The 17416-nt window shown below is 44.2% G+C and overlaps 1 protein-coding gene across 4 annotated transcripts in view; it reads right to left on the minus strand.

Moving 5' to 3' along the window:
- The window catches only part of LOC146867949 (uncharacterized), a 507623-nt gene that overhangs the window by 141227 nt on the left and 348980 nt on the right, over positions 1–17416 (minus strand). Inside the window, exon 3 of one of the 4 annotated variants that reach the window (XR_014962390.1) lies at positions 2574–2685. The exons of the other annotated variants lie outside the window; for them this stretch is intronic. The gene's annotated coding sequence lies outside the window, so the exon portion shown is untranslated. The remainder of the gene's footprint in view (positions 1–2573; positions 2686–17416) is intronic. 4 annotated transcript variants of the gene reach the window in all.

Below are 17416 nucleotides of genomic sequence, written 5' to 3' on the forward strand. Positions count from 1 at the left end.
AAAAATCAAGGCGAGAATTCTACAGCACCAAAGTAGAATAAGATGCAATGTGATCGGAGCACCTCTAGTTGAACATTTCAATCTACTAGGACACAGCCCCGAGCAAATGCAATGGATTGTGGTGGAGAAGACCGAACTGGGCCCTAGGGGTGGCAATATATCTTCTATTCTCACCATTAGGGAGTCCAAATGGATGATTCGCTTTGACACTGTCAACATGGGTCTGAACGAACAGGATCTGAGTAATGCCCAATTAGCCACTCTAGGGAACTGAAATTAGCTGGCCACTGTATCTCGATCCATCCAGCTGTTAGGTCGCTTCTGTTGTGAATGGAACCTTTAATGTATTTAGCTGTTTAATTACCTTGCAACATGTCATTCATCTATGCTACATTTATGTTCCAAATGCAATGTCTATCCATTAACACTCTGTTTACTGTCAATGGTATAACGGGTCCACGATCAATCACATAGGCCGTCGTGTGTGTTTAAAATCAATGCAAAGGTTTTCTGTTTGCTCGAATATGTTTCTTTCATCTTTGTCTGTAATTACGTATGTGCCCGATCAATTGTGATTTATCCCCTGCAGGTTTGCTCACCTCCTGTCCCCTCATGCCCATGAATTGATTTGCTTCATTCACGCAAGAAGCCTTAACCGAGATCCTTTTTTATTACACTCTCAATTAATGTGTAACCATCCATCTAGCCTCTTAATTTAATTTATTGGAGTGCTCGGAACTAATGTCCATCATTTCGCATTTGTCGTCAAGATGGATCAACGAGCTCTTTGCCTCCTTCCCCATAGAACTACTCACGGTGTCTTTCTTCTACTACACCGACGCCGCTAGCATCGAGCTGCTGCGCCCGGTTTAACGTCACGCGGCGCACGGCGTGTCTTTATCAGTGAATTCTCCCAACGGGTCCAGTGCTTTGTTTGAAACCGCGAGCACGACAGGTCATGGCAGCCGTTTAAGGTATGGGGACGTCTGTTCTGTTAAACTGTTTTCCCTCATGCTACGAGCAACTTAGCAATGCGTGGCATCATTTTCCACACTCGGTTGCGTAGCTTTTTAACTCCTTCACGAAAATGCATACCGGCTTTGTCGAAGTGTACTCTATTGTGATACTGGAAATGATGCGACTCCATTATACTTGTATTCTCCAGTTAGACAGTTTCTAACCTCCTGTCATCACTTTCATTAATGTACAGCAATACCGATACAGTCTATGTCCCGCCACTTACCAAGGTGCGGACTTTCCCCCTATTTAATCGTTGTTTTTGTTGACAGATTAGGGAACTAGGTCCTTAGCTGAATATCCTCTAGGTTGGGATTCCCATCTGTTTTTAAATCAGTACTCTTTTCCATTTTATTCATAGAGGTCACCATCCTCCGTGATTAATTTCACTTGTCACACCGATGTCTTTCACGGCGTGTGATGTTGGATTAAATAACACCTCCTCGTTGATTTGATCATCACCAGTAAGTGAGATTTATTCTTTTTTGTTCTGAATGAATTCCAATCCATTCAACCCGCTTATGGATGGTTACAATGACACCTTAAATTCATTACAGGTGAACTCCACCTCCTACAGTCCTCGGAGCCCACCAGGCCCTGCGCCCCCAGACGCGAACGTTCCAAGTGATTAGATGCCCTGTTTCTAATATGGTAACTATGGCGATGTTTTCGCTTACCCAGTTTCCCTAAGTTAATTCAGTTGGGACTCGACACAGTTTTTAATACTTACCCAATGTCTCTTCAGGTGCCTTCCCCTTCTGCTCCACCTATCTGTTTGTCCTGAGGAAGACCCCGCCAGTAAGGACCTCAGTCGCCTACCTATTCTTTGGGGTCGAAACGTCGACATAAGACTTTGCCAATACCGACAATAGTGCAATGTGCACTGGTTTCCTTTGATCGTATATGGTTTTTGTCAAATCATCTATTTTCCTCTGTGAATGGATTTCATACTAATTAATTGGCACAATATTGCGTGCCAAACAATTGATTTGTACAAGTATCAAAGTTCTTTCATGTCACTTATCCTATTACCTTACCCAATCCATCACTCCCTTTCCTTACCCCGTGGCACCCCGCACTGATTGAATATTGTGAATCTTTTTCTACATTAATATGTTCCCATATAGGTGTGATTAAATAACACTTGGATGCTATTTCATTGTTGTATTTTTCATTACTGTTGATTCTGTTTAGGCTTTTACAAGCTCCTTTGTTCTGGGACCATTTCCTTTCTACTGTGTCAATATTGACCAGGCTAAAAAGCAAAGGACACTCAGTCTATATGGTGGCTGCTACGTAAGAAATGATAAGAAGATCTGTATGTGACATGAAACAAACAACGTTGCATCAGTGTGAAAACTATATTAGCAAGCGAAATCAAATTAGCAAGGGCAAGTGTCCCCACATTCTCTGTATGTATGTTAGGCCATTGAATGTACACATAACAGTCCTCAAGGATACCAACCCCCTAAATACCATCAACTTGATACTGTATAAACGTCAAAAAGGTTCAAGGAAAGTTCAAGTGAAAAGAAATGGCAAGTGCCAGATGGTACTTAATGCAGACTCCCGTGCGTCTTCAAGTCAAGGTGCTCAGTGTGCCGGAGGGGAAAAGGGTAGGTTGCCCGTGAAGTGAACGTGCCAGTGTGTGGGCCCCTTCCTTTCCTCCTGTGAAAAGAAAATGCAATGATAAGAAAATGCAAAAACTGTTAAAAATATACATCATGTATAATATATAAGATCTCATGTGCACACAGATCTAACACATGGAAAGAGAAGATCCATCACACGGGGAGAAAAAGATTCAGCACAAGGGGAGACAAAAGAGAGACATTGATTGTTCATCTCATTATGGTACCACTGAGAAAGATGTCTCATGGGAGAGGCAAAGGCTAATAGATGTTATTCTCTGAGATGAATTGCCAGCTCCTCATCCTGATTCAACCCGCCCGGTGCCTTGGTCTGAAAATCAATGATGTACTTTGATTCTCTTTGTCTGAGTTTGAGTACTCTATTACCGCCCCTGGGATTTATGTTGATCTGTTCCAAAACAAAAAATCTCAGAAGGGCAGGGTTGGAAAAATGTACATCACTAAAGTGTCGGGCCACAGGGTACTTATCGTCTTTGTGTATTATAGCACGATAGTGTTCAAGCACACGCTTTTTAGCCAACAAGGTAGTACTCCCTATGTACCACAATTTACATGGACATTCTATGACATACACGACAAAGGTGGTACTACAGGTGAGAAACTGTGCAATTTTCTTAGTGATGCCATTGTAGCAAATGTTCTTGATGAGTGTACTATTTTTACATGCCTTACAGTGCCCACAGGGAAAAAATCCCTGTAGGCCATGTTCGTGTATGTTGGAATAGATGGTAACATCACTGTGAACCAACATGTCCCTGATACTTTTGCCCTTTCTGTATGTAATCGTGGGCCTATCAGGCAACAATTCGCCAATTGTATGGTCACATTTAAGAATATCCCAGTTTTTGGCCAATATTCTCTTAATGCTGCTGGAATCCGAATTGTAGGTCAGGATCAGACGTGTTGTGTCCTCTTCACTCCCAGGGGATTCACTCTCCCTTTCTCTGATGGTATGGGCTCTGGATATTGCATCAGCTCTAGTCTTGGCCTTCTGCAAAACCCAATTCGGGTAACCTCTGATCTTAAATCTGGACAACATCTCTTTACTTTCTAGTTGATATGTTTCATCTGTGTTGCAATTTCTCTTGGCCCTGAGTAGCTCACCGTATGGAATGCTCCATTTGAGAGTCTCCGGGTGGCTACTGAGGGCATGCAAGACGCTGTTGCCAGCAGTGTTCTTTCTGAAAAGAGTGGTGTTGATTTTTTTCTTCTTGATGTCCAAACAGACATCAAGGTACTCTGCATGGGTTCTGCTGATACTGCTGGTAAGAACAATGTTTCTGTCATTGATGTTGAGTCTATCTATAAACTCAATGGCTTCCTGATGCTCCCCTTTCCATACGACGAATAAGTCGTCGATGTAGCGCATCCAGATACGGATGTGGCCAAGATATTTGTTCAATTCGGGGTTGGAAAAAATCTCTTCCTCCCAGTGCCCCATGAAAAGGTTGGCAAAGCTGGGAGCAAAGCACGAACCCATCGCTGTACCGACAGTCTGTCGATACAGCACCCCATTGAAAAGAAAGATGTTGTTAGAAAGGCAAAAACTGATCATGCCCAGAATCATCCAGGGAGTTTGACAATATCAATGTGGGTGAAATTCCCCCGTTATAGTTAGTTCAGCTAACTATAACTCGCGCGCCCGCAATGCACTGCTGATGACGTCACATATTACATCACTCATGACATGGTCAGTGACATCACTCATGACATCACTGATGACATCTCAAATGACATCACTGATGACATCATGACATCATCCAGTGAATGTGTGTTTTTCTGAAAATTACATATGTTTTATATATGTATATCTCAAGGTCGATGGAAGAATAAATGGGTATATAAGTGTCTAAATGGATGATTTGTTTTTGAAAAATTGATTGCATAACTGACTAAGTGTATCTTAGTGAATACATGGCTTAGTGAGTAATGTTTAAATATGTAAATATCTGTATCAGTCTCTCACTTTGTGTATAAGTGGCTGCATGGGTTGGTGAGTAGCTACATGAGTGTCTTTCTAGGTTATTAGTTGGTTTTTTGAGTATCACTATGAGTGTCTGAGTGTCTGTATGGTTCGGTGGGGGTTATTACATAGTGCATTGGTGCATGAATGAGTGACTCACTGTTTGTATGTGTTGAAGACAGCATGTGTGCAGGACTGTATGTTATGTTATGTTATGTTATGTTATGTTATTAGAACTTATATAGCGCACTGCTGCCCTAGGGTGTCCCGGCGCTTGCTGAAGTTCTCCCAACACTTGCAACGAAAGAATCAAAACAACCAAGTTTTGAGCGCTTTCCTAAAGGAAAGAAGATCCTTTGAATTCCTCAACTCAAACGGAAGCTGATTCCAGGCCCTGGCCGCTCCTGCCACAAAACTTCTCCCACCCCATCTGGCTTTCCTTATGATGGGAAGGATGATAAGCTTTGCTCCCAAGGAGCGCAATGATCTTGCTGGAACATACCAGCGAAATTGCTGTCTCAGATGTAGAGAGCCAGTATCATGCAAAGCGCGAAAAACTAAACAAAGAGCTTTGATTACAATGCGCTTTTTTACAGGTAGCCAGTGGAATTTTCTTATGGCGTCAGAAATAGAGGTAGACCTTGGCGTTCCCGTAAACAGCCTAGCTGCTGAGTTCTGGTGCATCTGGAGTTTATGGAGGTTACCTTCCTGCATATTAAAATAAAGACTATTGCAGTAGTCAAGGCGAGACAAAATCAACGCTGTGACCACGGTAAATTTACACTCTGTAGGTAAAAGCGGGAGCACTTTCCTCAAGCTCTTAAGAGTGTAAGAGGTAGAGAAAACAACCGCATTCACCTGGGCTTGCATGGAGAGGCATTCATCCAAAACTACGCCCAGATTTTTTACTTTTCTCGAGGGGACTGGAAGAGTACCCATAGTTTCAGGCTACCAACTAGGGGTCCAAATATTGGCATTATTGCCAAAAAGCATCACTTCCGTCTTACTTGCATTGAGCTTTAAACAATTTTGTGACATCCACTCTCCTACCGCCCTCATATGTTCATGTAGTCTTTCCCCTGATGCCCTCTCCTCGCCTGGTAACATGGAGATTACGATTTGAGTATCGTCTGCATAAGATGTAAGACAGAAGCCGAACGATTCAATCAAAGGGGCAAGAGGGGATACATAAACGTTAAAAAGGGTAGGACTAAGGGAAGAACCCTGTGGAACCCCACAAGGAAGTGAGAAGGGGTTCGAGACGAAGTCACCCAAAGCCACTGATTGTCGTCTATCGGAGAGAAAGGACTCTAAAAGAGACCAGGCTTTCTTCCGTATTCCGCAGGCCGACAACCGGTCCATCAGGACTCCATGATGGACCGTGTCGAAGGCCGCGGAAAGGTCAAGCAGGATCAGTACGGCCTTGCCACCTTGATCCAAACCTCTCCTAATTTCATCCGTTGATTTGAGAAGAGCAGTCTCGGTACTATGCCCCTCTCTAAAACCAAACTGGGTGGGATCCAGGGCATTAGTATCACGCAGAAAGGTACTCATTTTTCTATTCAAATGTTTTTCCACCAATTTCGCCGGAAAGGGAAGACGCGACATGGGGCGAAAGTTGCTTGGATCATTCATATCCAAGTTGGGTTTCTTCAGCAGAGGAAGCACCGAAGCTGTCTTCCAACGTTTAGGAAACTGGCCAAGAGTAAACATAGCATTGTAAAGGCTCGTCAGTATCAAGGCTATGGGTTCAGGTGCCAATTTTGCTATTGCCACAGGGCAAGGGTCATAAGGTGACCCAGATTTTGCAGTAACCAGAAAATTGAGGGTCTCAGAGTATACTATAGGAGGAAAAATATCCAAGGTGAGTTTTAACTCCGGACAGGCCGTCGAGCCTGAGTTAGTATTAACCGGGTTTTTAAAGGTCTCAAAAATTTTAGCCACTTTATTCTGGAAAAAAATTGCAATTTCCTCACAGAAACCTCTCGTCGGCGTTAGAAGAACGGACGATGGGTGCACTAGTCTAGTTACTATATTGTAAAGTTCCTTAGTGGAATTACTCGCAAGTTTAATCTGGTGTGCAAAAAACTCATTCTTAGTTTCCAACAGTAAAAGTTTATAGCACTGAATACTTTGTTTATAAGTATCTTTAGCAGCTGGAAGATAACCCTTCCTCCAAGCCCGTTCCAACTGTTTACAAATTATTTTTTGTGACTTCTAATCTGGAGAATAGAATACCATGGGGCTGTGGGTTTTAACCTTTTAGGGACAATGATTTTTTTTGGAGCAAGAGTAAGCCAGACCTCCTCTAGCCAAGATGTATAAGCCGAAGCGGCTTCTTCCACATCTGGTGGGAGGGGTTTCTGTGTAGAGAGTAAAAGATCCCTAAGATCATGTCCTACAACCTTATTCCAGGATCTAATTTCCTTAGGCTCTCCCCCCGTGGAGGTTCTACCCTGATCTTTTACACCCCTTACCTCGAACCTGACTGCGTATTGATCAGACCAGGCCAGGGGAAAGATATCAGTAACTGAGAGCTGTGTGGAGTTAGAAAAAACCCCATCCAGCGTGTGCCCAGCCTGATGAGTAGGAGCCTGCACCAGTTGTTTAAACTCCAGACTACCCATAAGGTCAAGCAGTTTGCCAGTGTCTCTATCCCCATCCATTTCTAGATGAAAATTAAAATCACCTAGAAAGGTAAATGACTCCCTGGACAAACCGTCCTCAAGCAAAGCTCCCACCTCCGTTAGAAAAGGGCTCCTAAGACCCGGAGGTCTGTAGATTAAAACACCCCTAAAAATGTGGTCATGATGGAGGGTGAAGGCAAAGGACAGGGCTTCAAAGCAGGAATAAACGGTTGTATCGAAAGTGGCTTTGATGGAACTATCAAAGAGCACAGCCAATCCTCCCCCTTTCTTAGAGGGTCTATTTACAGTGTAGCAGGCAAAACCCGGAGGCGTGGCCTTCACTAAATCAGGTCCAGAAGCCTCGTCCAGCCAGGTTTCCGTGATAAAAGCTATTTTGATATTATTATCCTCAATTTGTTTTGCACACTCGACACTGTGTTTGACCAAAGAGCGGGCATTAACTAATAGGCATTGAAATACAGCCGTAGTCTTGCCATTAGATAAATTGGAGCCCAAATCCCAGGCTTCTTCAAGCGTTATGCCTGAGACCAGCTCTGGCAGAGTTGTGAGACAGGCCGGGCACCACAGAGATGTGAGCCCCAAACCAGAACCAGGTGAAAAACCAACACAGTCCGGTTGCCTGGTAGCCTTATTAAGGATTTGTAGTTGTCTACTAGAGTAGCTGAGAGTGGTTGCATCCCCAAGGGAAAATTGGCCAGGGATTTTGGCGCATGGCGCGGCTGGTGCGCGGATGGGCGCAGACGGGCTTGCCTTAGGCGCGCCTTCGGCGCGCCAGCGGCGCGTCCGCTGCGCGCACGCCCCATGCGTAATTAAATAGTAATGAGCCCTGAAGCGCTAGAGCGCGAATCACCTCCCCACCCAAGATGGCGGCCCTGCCGATCGTCACCAACTCGGCAGGGGCTGTGCAAAAGTCAGGAAGTGCTGAGCAAATATTAAACGTTTCTAAAGTTCTAAAAACAATAGCAGCAAAGCGATTAAAATATAGAGGCAAGATAAAATAATACCGCGATGAAAGCGAAAGCCAGCGCTTCTCCCGGCTCAAGCCTCAGGAGATTCCAGCGCTGCGCGCACGCCCCATGCGTAATTAAATAGTAATGAGCCCTGAAGTGCTAGAGCGCGAATCACCTCCCCACCCAAGATGGCGGCCCTGCCGATCGTCACCAACTCGGCAGAGGCTGTGCAAAAGTCAGGAAGTCCTGAGCAAATATTAAACGTTTCTAAAGTTCTAAAAACAATAGCAGCAAACCGATTAAAATATAGAGGCAAGATAAAATAATACCGCAATGAAAGCGAAAGCCAGCGCTTCTCCCGGCTCAAGCCTCAGGAGATTCCAGCGCTGCGCGCACGCCCCATGCGTGATTAAATAGTAATGAGCCCTGAAGCACTAGAGCACGAATCACCTCCCCAACCATGATGGCGGCCCTGCCGATCGTCACCAACTCGGCAGGGGCTGTGCAAAAGTCAGGAAGTGCTGAGCAAATATTAAACGTTTCTAAAGGTCTAAAAACAATAGCAGCAACGCGATTAAAATATAGAGGCAAGATAAAATAATACCGCGATGAAAGCAAAAGCCAGCGCTTCTCCCGGCTCAAGCCTCAGGAGATTCCAGCCCTGTATGGGTGGATGAGTGTGTGCATGGGTGTGTTAGTGAGTGAATGACTGTCTCAATAGTGTCTTTATGAGTAACTACATATGTTTTAAACTAGTATATGTGACTATTGGTGTATATAAGTGAGTATATGTGAGGGTGAGAGATTGGAAGAGTTCCTGTATGAATAAGTATGTGTTTCTATAAGTGATTGTTTAAAAGACTTAGTATGTGTAAGTTTCTGTAGAAGTAGGTGTGGTGGTGTGGTTATCACTATATATACAAGTAAATGGATGTTTGATTCTTTATTAGCATGAGTGACTATGTGTGTGAGTAACTCTATGGATGAGTGGCATTGTGTAACAGGATGTATAGGTGTATGAGTACATATGATGAGTGAGTACATGTATGAGTGACTGTATAGGGCTGTTGGTGAATGAGTGGATGTGTATGTGGATCTTAGAATTACTGAATAGGTTGTTGTAACTGGTATTGGTATGTCCATTGATTTGAACATTTTAGTTTCTATTTTTGAATGTGTATATCAAAGGTTATTTTAGGGGGAGAGGAGGTCTGCCACTCTATCACAAGGATGATATCATCAGTGATGTCATCAATGATGTCATTTGAGATGTCATCAGTGATGTCATGAGTGATGTCACTGACCATGTCATGAGTGATGTAATATGTGACGTCATCAGCAGTGCATTGCGGGCGCTCGAGTTATAGTTAGCTGAACTAACTATAACGGGGGAATTTCAATGGTTTTGTACGAATGAAAAGTCCAGCTAACTATAACGCCCCTGAAACCTATGGTTTTTTCAGTGAATTTTTAAGGTTTTTTAAATGCTAATTCCTAACTATAACGTGCCTGAAACCTATGGTTTTTTCAGTGAATTTCAAAGGTTTTTTTAAATGCTAATTTCTAACTATGCCTACAGAGATAGGACATGTGAAGAAAGAAGAAAAAACGCACAGAAAGAAAAAAAAGAAATGCAGAAAGAAGCAACAGAAGTCCTCAAAGACGAAGAAAAGTGCAGGCAGAAGGATAACGTGCAGAAAGAACAAACAGAAGAGCAGAAAGAAGCCTTGTTGCAAAATCATCCTGTACCCTCAACTTTTTCAGACGGATACTGGTGGTAACTGAGTCTGTCTAACCAGTCCTAGAGCCAGTGCTATGTTAAAAGACACTCAGAATACAGTGAAAACACCTACATACACTAGGGAACACTATGCGTTGGGGTCCCCCTGTGATTAGCATGACCTCCTCTGTAAGCCCCTAGTATATAATAGGGCAGGGGATTAAAACTACCTCTTAAAACGCGCCACAGGGCGTGTTTGCACACGTCACCTCAGGCCCGCCCCCCCCCCCCCTTCCCCACTGTGTAAACACGCCCTTTGGCCGTTTTAAGTTGGGAGATTAAGTCCCTTTGAATCCTGAGGGTCCCTAGGGTCCAACTAGACCACTAGGTACCTCCAGTAAGCGCCACAGAGCTGCGTTGCAGAGGGATGTAAAAAGGGGCAAGGCCTAGACCACCTCTCTGCAATGCAGCGCAGTGGCGCTTACTGGAAGCACCTGGTGGGCTAGTTGGCCCCCAGGGTCCCTCAGGATTGAAGGGGAATTATTTCCCCAATTTAAACCGTGCCACAGGGCGTGTTTGCACACGTTAAGTCAGGTCCTGTCCCCTCCCTTCACCACTGTGTAAACACGCCCTGTGGCCATTTTTAGTTGGGAGATTAAGTTCATTTGAATCCTGAGGGTCCATAGGGTCAACTAGCCCACTAGGTACCTCCATTAAGTGCCACAGAGCTGCGTTGCAGAGAGGTGTAAAAAGTGGCATGGTTGGACCACCTTTCTGCAACGCAGCACAGTGGCGCTTACTGGAAGCACCTGGTGGGCTAGTTGGCCCCCAGGGTCCCTCAGGATTGAAGGGGAATTATTTCCCCAACTTAAACCGCGCCACAGGGCGTGTTTGCACACGTCACCTCAAGTCCCGTCCCCTCCCTTCATCACTGTGTAAACGTGCCCTGTGGCCATTCTAAGTTGAGAGATTAAGTGCCCTTGAATCCTAAGGGTCCCTAGGGTCAAACTAGTCCTCTAGGTACCTCCAGTAAGCGACACAGAGCTGCCGTGCATAGAGGTGTAAAAAGGGGCGTGGCCTCAGAACACCTGTCTGCAACGCAGCTCCCTGGCGCATACTGGAGATACCTGTTGGGCTAGTTGGCCCTCAGGGACCCTCAGTATTGAAGGGGAATTAATTCCCCAACTTACAACTGGCCGGGGTGCGCGTTTGAAGAGTGCTGCAAGGAGGGGGCGTGGCCTCCGGCACGATGCCGGTCTTTTATTTATTGTATTTTTTTATGAAGGAGGGTTGTGTGGCCCCCTTCTTTTTCTAATTTATTGTCCCTGGGGACCTCATCCCCCAGGACCTGCACCCTAATTTTTTTCGTTGAAAAAAATTCATTTGGAAGGGGGCCGCGTGGCCCCCCTCCCAAGGCCTTAATCGGACCCGGGGACCCCAACTCCCGGGTCATGGCCTTTTTTGTTTTTTTTATTCTTTAGGAGGGGGGCTGCGTTGCCCCCCTCCTCAGGCCACTTATGGCCCCAGGGACCCCATCTACCGAGCCCGGCCTTTGTATTTTATTATTTTAAAAAATATATATTTATAGAAACACATAGGACATGCTGGACAAACCGTATGTACCTATCACCATGACGATTTGCGTGATATTCATTAAAAGGCGACTATGCATACAATGAATCCACGTCAATGTATTTACACAGCTAGTGAAGCTCTGACGTGTCTGACGCCCTACCGTGCCTAATCCCGGCGCCCCCGTCGGTGGGTACTCTGCAAGTAGACACCCTTGTTGTTTATTTATACAAACATGGGTAGCTATTGACGGGCACATTTAATACACACGCACACCAAGCCATTCACAGGGGATTCAACAAAAATTCTACCAAACTATGCAAGAAACCCCCCTCACGGTTAATAAAACACACATCCACCGCCAGATGTGTAATACTTTTAATTTTACTCTCTGGAAAGGAGACGAACCACATTTGAGAGTCACAGCGTGCTCCTGGCTGAGCCCAATGCTGTGTTACACCCACCAGTGCCCGCCGAGTGCCACACACCTCTGTGTTGTATTCCACCAGCTAGTGCGTATGCTATGACACTCTCTAGCCCATGTGCACTGTAACACCACCCCGTGAATATGTCATGCCACACTTGCCTTCGCACGGGTTATATTGCCCCATCTAACGTGCCTTCCTCGATGCCTATGTTATAACGCACAGCGCTATGCCATACATATTACAATCTGGGATCCATATCTTTGTCACAGTGCATATGCAACTGATGGAGCGGGTAAAATGTTTTCTTTTTATATACCCAATCCATTTATATATGTTTATATTAAAATGATTAATGATTAATTATAATAATTAATAGTTTGATGTGAAAGAACTAAACCAACCTTATTAACAGAAAGAATACACGTGGGAATGCATCTGCATGGCTACAATAATCGGTGAACTAAGTTGTATGCATATTAAAACGATAAATGTTGCTTGAGTAATGTTATTGTGATTTGCGCTTAAATAAACCAGCATTAACGGCTTTGGATGTTGCATATGGCTAGATAAATGCATACACATAAGGGTATTAGCAAGGGAATAACACTGTTGTAATCATTTCCATGTATTAATTACGATTTTTGTGTTTCTTTGCTTAAGTTGACTATTCTGGCCTACCAAAAGATGGCCGCCGACTGAAACCTAACTAAAGTACATTACTTCATCATTTGAACAATGGAGAAAGGCGCCTGCACTGACTTCGTTCGTGTCCCTTGTGTGACCTGTCGGACCATGCCCATGAAGACTACCCTGGGCAAGGTGCCAATGCCCCTGAACGTGAAGAAAATGTTACAATTAAGAATATGAACTGTCGAACCCGACCTGGTTTCAACAAACTGATACATTTAGGACCACGGATCATTCGCTCCCATACATTTGCTTTGAGACTTTTCCCGCATTTGAAAATGTTTCCTGATGTGCCGAGATGTATTTGAATTTAGCCAATCATATTCTTGTGACATGAGAAATGTAACATTTGATAAGTAAATTTTAGTATAAATATTAGTAGACTAGAGAGGGGTAGAGCAGCTGCTTACGGAGAACCGATGATCAGAGATCCTTATGCTGACGGAGAGGACGGTGACTTTATATGATAAACAAGAACTCTGACGAATTTACTGAGGACCAGTTCTGACTTAGAAAACGACAATTAGCCAGAATAGGTAAATATGACAAAAGATGATATTGCATTTATTAAGATTTAACCTGCATTTAAATTAGATAAAAGAAAATCATTATTTGAGTTATGTGTCGGGTGATTATTTCATTGAAATGTTTATTGATTAGTTTGAGAGTTAAAGTATCATTGAACTAAATAACAACTAAATGATTCGATCGACCTATTGATGGAGGAATCGTTAGGGTGATTCAGAAGAAGTGGTTTTCCTCTATCAAAGAAAGCAGTTTGGTTTGGTACTGATGTCCCTTTATAGGCACGGATAGTTTGAAAGAATGAATGTTGGGGTTATGGGCCCCACCAGCGTATGATGTGTGTGTGTGCGTGTGACTGAGAAATCATTCTGTCCGTGGAAGTAAGGGGAAATTGAGTAACCCGAACTGCACCAGTATTTCTGGTAGCTAGAGATGGTTTTTATTGTTTTGGTTTAATGATTTTGCATGTATATAACTTATCGATTATTGATTGGTATTGATATATGTACTAACACTATATGTTGAAGTCGTATTGAGTTTTATGTTGTCTAACGTGCCTTCCTCGATGCCTATGTTATAACGCACAGCGCTATGCCATTCATATTACAATCTGGGATTCATATCTTTGTCACAGTGCATATGCAACGTTACACTCCCCAGCACATATTTTATATTACAACTTTAGAGACTAGTAAGGTTACACAACACTGTCCTGTGCATATTACACTCCAAGGCACATATTGCATAGCACACGCTAGTGCCTGTGCTATCTCGCGCTCTCCAATGAATCTCTCATTGCGCACAATGAATTGCATATTATATTTCACGCCCCGGTTCATCTTATAGCACACTTTTTGGTGCATAGTTTATACCATATACTATATCTAGTTTTCATTTTCAATCGTGCTCTCAGGACTATGTTCTATATAACACTGCATCCACCTACCCTTTTCAAGGGCATTACATTTTGCGATGGGGGGTGGAGGGTCGGGTGTTTCTGCCAAGTGAGCCCGGAGTCACAGTCACAAACGTCCTCTTCTTCCTGAATAAAAGTGAGATTATGCTGCATACTTGTTCATATTTTAAGTAGTTCGCACAGACACGCATTTTAAAAACAATAAAGTTCCTAATACCCACCTTCTCTGAACAGTTAGCTTGCTGCCCCATCCACCTCCTCCCTATCCTCAGTTGTCTGAATCCATGGACTAGCCTCCTCCCTCCTGCCATGCATGGTCTGATGTGCTGCCACTGCCCTCCATTTAGCATGATGTACCAGTCCACTCCTCCTGCCCTCCATTGCCCAATTCTATGGCCCATCATTGACCTCCTGCTTAGCCTCTGTGCTTAGCTTGCTGCCCCTATTCTCCTTCCCCCTGCTCTCCAATGTCTTTGTGCGTGCCCCTGCTCCATCCTTTTTGCCCACCATGTTCCATGGACCTGCCACTCCTATCTACTCTCTACAGAGTGTTCTGTTGAGCTGCCACTCCCCTCCCACCTGACTAGTTTTGTCAGATGACTGTAACCTGTCCCTGCCACCTCCACCCTGCCTGTCCACATGCCATGCCCCTATCCCCTTCCTCCTGTCCTCCATGGCCCATTTTACTGCCACACCCTTCTGCCCTCCCTGGTCTGTTGTGCTGCAACTGCTCCTCCTGCCTGCCCCGCACGGTCTGTTGTGAGGCCCCTTCCCCTGAACTCTCTTGTCTGTGCCCAGGTCCTGACCCTACCTTCTATCCTCCATGGTCCTTTGTACATGCCCCTGCACCCTCCTTCTTGCCCATCATAGCCATTGTGCTGCTACTAACCCTCCCGCTTGCCATGCATGGTCTTCTGTGCTACCATGGCCCCTCCCACCTTCCCTTTGTGGTCAGCTAGCTGCCCCTGACCCACTCCCACCTTCCCTCCATGGTCTGTGTGTATGCCATCATAGTCTCACTGGTGCTCTCCATGGTGTGTCTTGTTTCTAGTGCCCGTCCTGCCTGACCTCCATGGTCATCTTGCTGCTCCTGCCCTGCCCCCTTGCCCCCAGCCCTCTGTTTCCATGTGCAGACCCCTATTCCCTCCCTCCTGGCTTGTCTGTTCCATTGTAATGCCCCTGATCCGTCCCTCCTTCCCTTTATGGCCTGTTATGCTGCAGCTTTCTCTCCTGTCTGTCCAAGATGGTCAGCTAGCTACCATTGCCTCTTTCCCCTCTGTTCTCTGTTGTCCAGGTGCATGGTCCTGTCACCTCCCTATTGCTATCTATGGATTGTTGTGCTGCACTCCCGTCCCGCATACCCTGTGTGGTGTATTGTGCAGCTGCAAACCCTGATGCCTGCCCTGTAGGGTCAGTTTGGTGCACCTCTCCATGTCCCTTCTGTATTCTGTTAATCGAGTCCATGTCCCTACCCCAATTCCTCCTGCCTACCATGATCCAATGTACCATACTTGCGAACATTTTGAACTTAGTAAGAGGGAGATTTTGAAAAAAAACTGGGGTATTGATTTTCCCCTTTGAGTTACATTGAAAAAGAGGGGATTGTAGACAGGAGACAGATCAAATAAAGCCCATTTGAGCTTAAAAATATTGGACGTTTCCTGGCTGAAACGAGTCTGTTGGCATGTATGGTTGTACTACCACTGCCTCTTCCTTCTGCCCACAATAGTCTATTATATTGCCACAGCCTCTCTTGCCAGTCCTGTATTGTTGGTTTGTTGCCCCTGCCCCTCTTTCCACTTCCCTCCATAGTCTGTTGTGCTACCACTGCCCTTCCTGCCTGCCCAGTGTGGTCAAATTGTTGCCTCTGCACTCTCCTACCTGCCTTCAATTTTCAGAGTCCTTGCCCCTGGCCTCTGCCTCTTAACAGTATCCCAATGAACAACTAGATTGCTAACATTCTATATTTATTACAAAAGTGTGGAACGCCTGACGTCATCTTGATGTAATCAAAACTGTAATACCTAGAGCATTTCCTTTAGAAATTACACATATGAGAGGGTCTTATTTGCATCAAAATTATGGTTAGTGCTCTAAAAAACTAAAATGAGGACATATTTTCTGAGTTTTCAAATAGCGACAAAGAACTTTTAAATTATTTGTAATCTTTATGATTTTTTATCCAGTTGACCACTTGATTAAATGTTGCACTTAGGGGAGAGGATGTGGTGTTAGTTCCAGAGCTGCAGACTTTGCAACTGGGGAACCAGGTTGGAGTTTCTGCTTCAGCTCAACATTCTGTGATTCTGGTCAAATCACTTAATCTCCCCATGTCTACACCAAAATGAATTTGATCTTGTGTGATGTAACCAATGCTCACGTAAAGCACTCCAATACCTGACAAGTCTGCACTATATAAAACTGCAAATACACAAGAAATAAGTGTTTTGCACACTTCTGTCATTGGGCTACATGTGGGCTACATCTGGGTGATATTTGTGCTGCATTTGGGCTCTTTTGTCTCTGGTGGCCATCTTGGGAGATTTATTTGTTATGAAGTTTCCTAATTTCCTCATTTACTGCAGTCTCCTCAGTAGGAAATGCTTTCAGTTTTTTACTTTGATTCCACCAAGAAAGTACTCAGATATGTCACACCTTTGCCATAAATTCTAAATGTTAGCACTCTAGTTGCTCATTAGATCACTGCAGTAAAGCTACGGCTCACCAGGGATGTCTGCTGCTGGTATTCAAAGTGCATGTTTCAGTCTGCATGTCAGAATTTTTTTATGAAATGGAAGAGGATTTGAGAAGTCAAAATGTGCCCTAATTTTTCTTTCTGCAGCACTAATCATAATTTCTATGGCAAAATGAACCCCCTCATTTTGTTCCTTTCTAAATTAAATGTTTTAAGTGTTACCACTTTATTCCAATCAAGATGGCTTCAGGTGTGCCATACTTTTGTCATAAGTAAGACTGTTAGCGCTCTAGTTGTTCGTTAGAACTCTCTGGGACATTCTGTCATTGGGCTATACTTGGGCTACATCTGGGTGATATTTGGGCTACATATGGGCTCTTTTGTCTCTGGTGGCCATCTTGGGAGATTTATTTGTTATGAAGTTTCCTAATTTCTTCATTTACTGCAGTCTCCTCGGTAGGAAATACTTTCAGTTTTTTACTTTGGTTCCATCAAGAAGACATTCAGATGTGTCACACATTTGCCATACATTCTGAATGTTAGCACTCTAGTTGTTCATTAGATCACTGTATTAAAGCTACTGCTCACAACAGTCTGCATATCAGAATATTTTAATGAAATAGAAGAGGATTTGAGAAGTCAC

Source organism: Triturus cristatus, chromosome 1_2 (assembly GCF_964204655.1).
Source record: "Triturus cristatus chromosome 1_2, aTriCri1.1, whole genome shotgun sequence".
Lineage (NCBI taxonomy): Eukaryota > Metazoa > Chordata > Amphibia > Caudata > Salamandridae > Triturus > Triturus cristatus.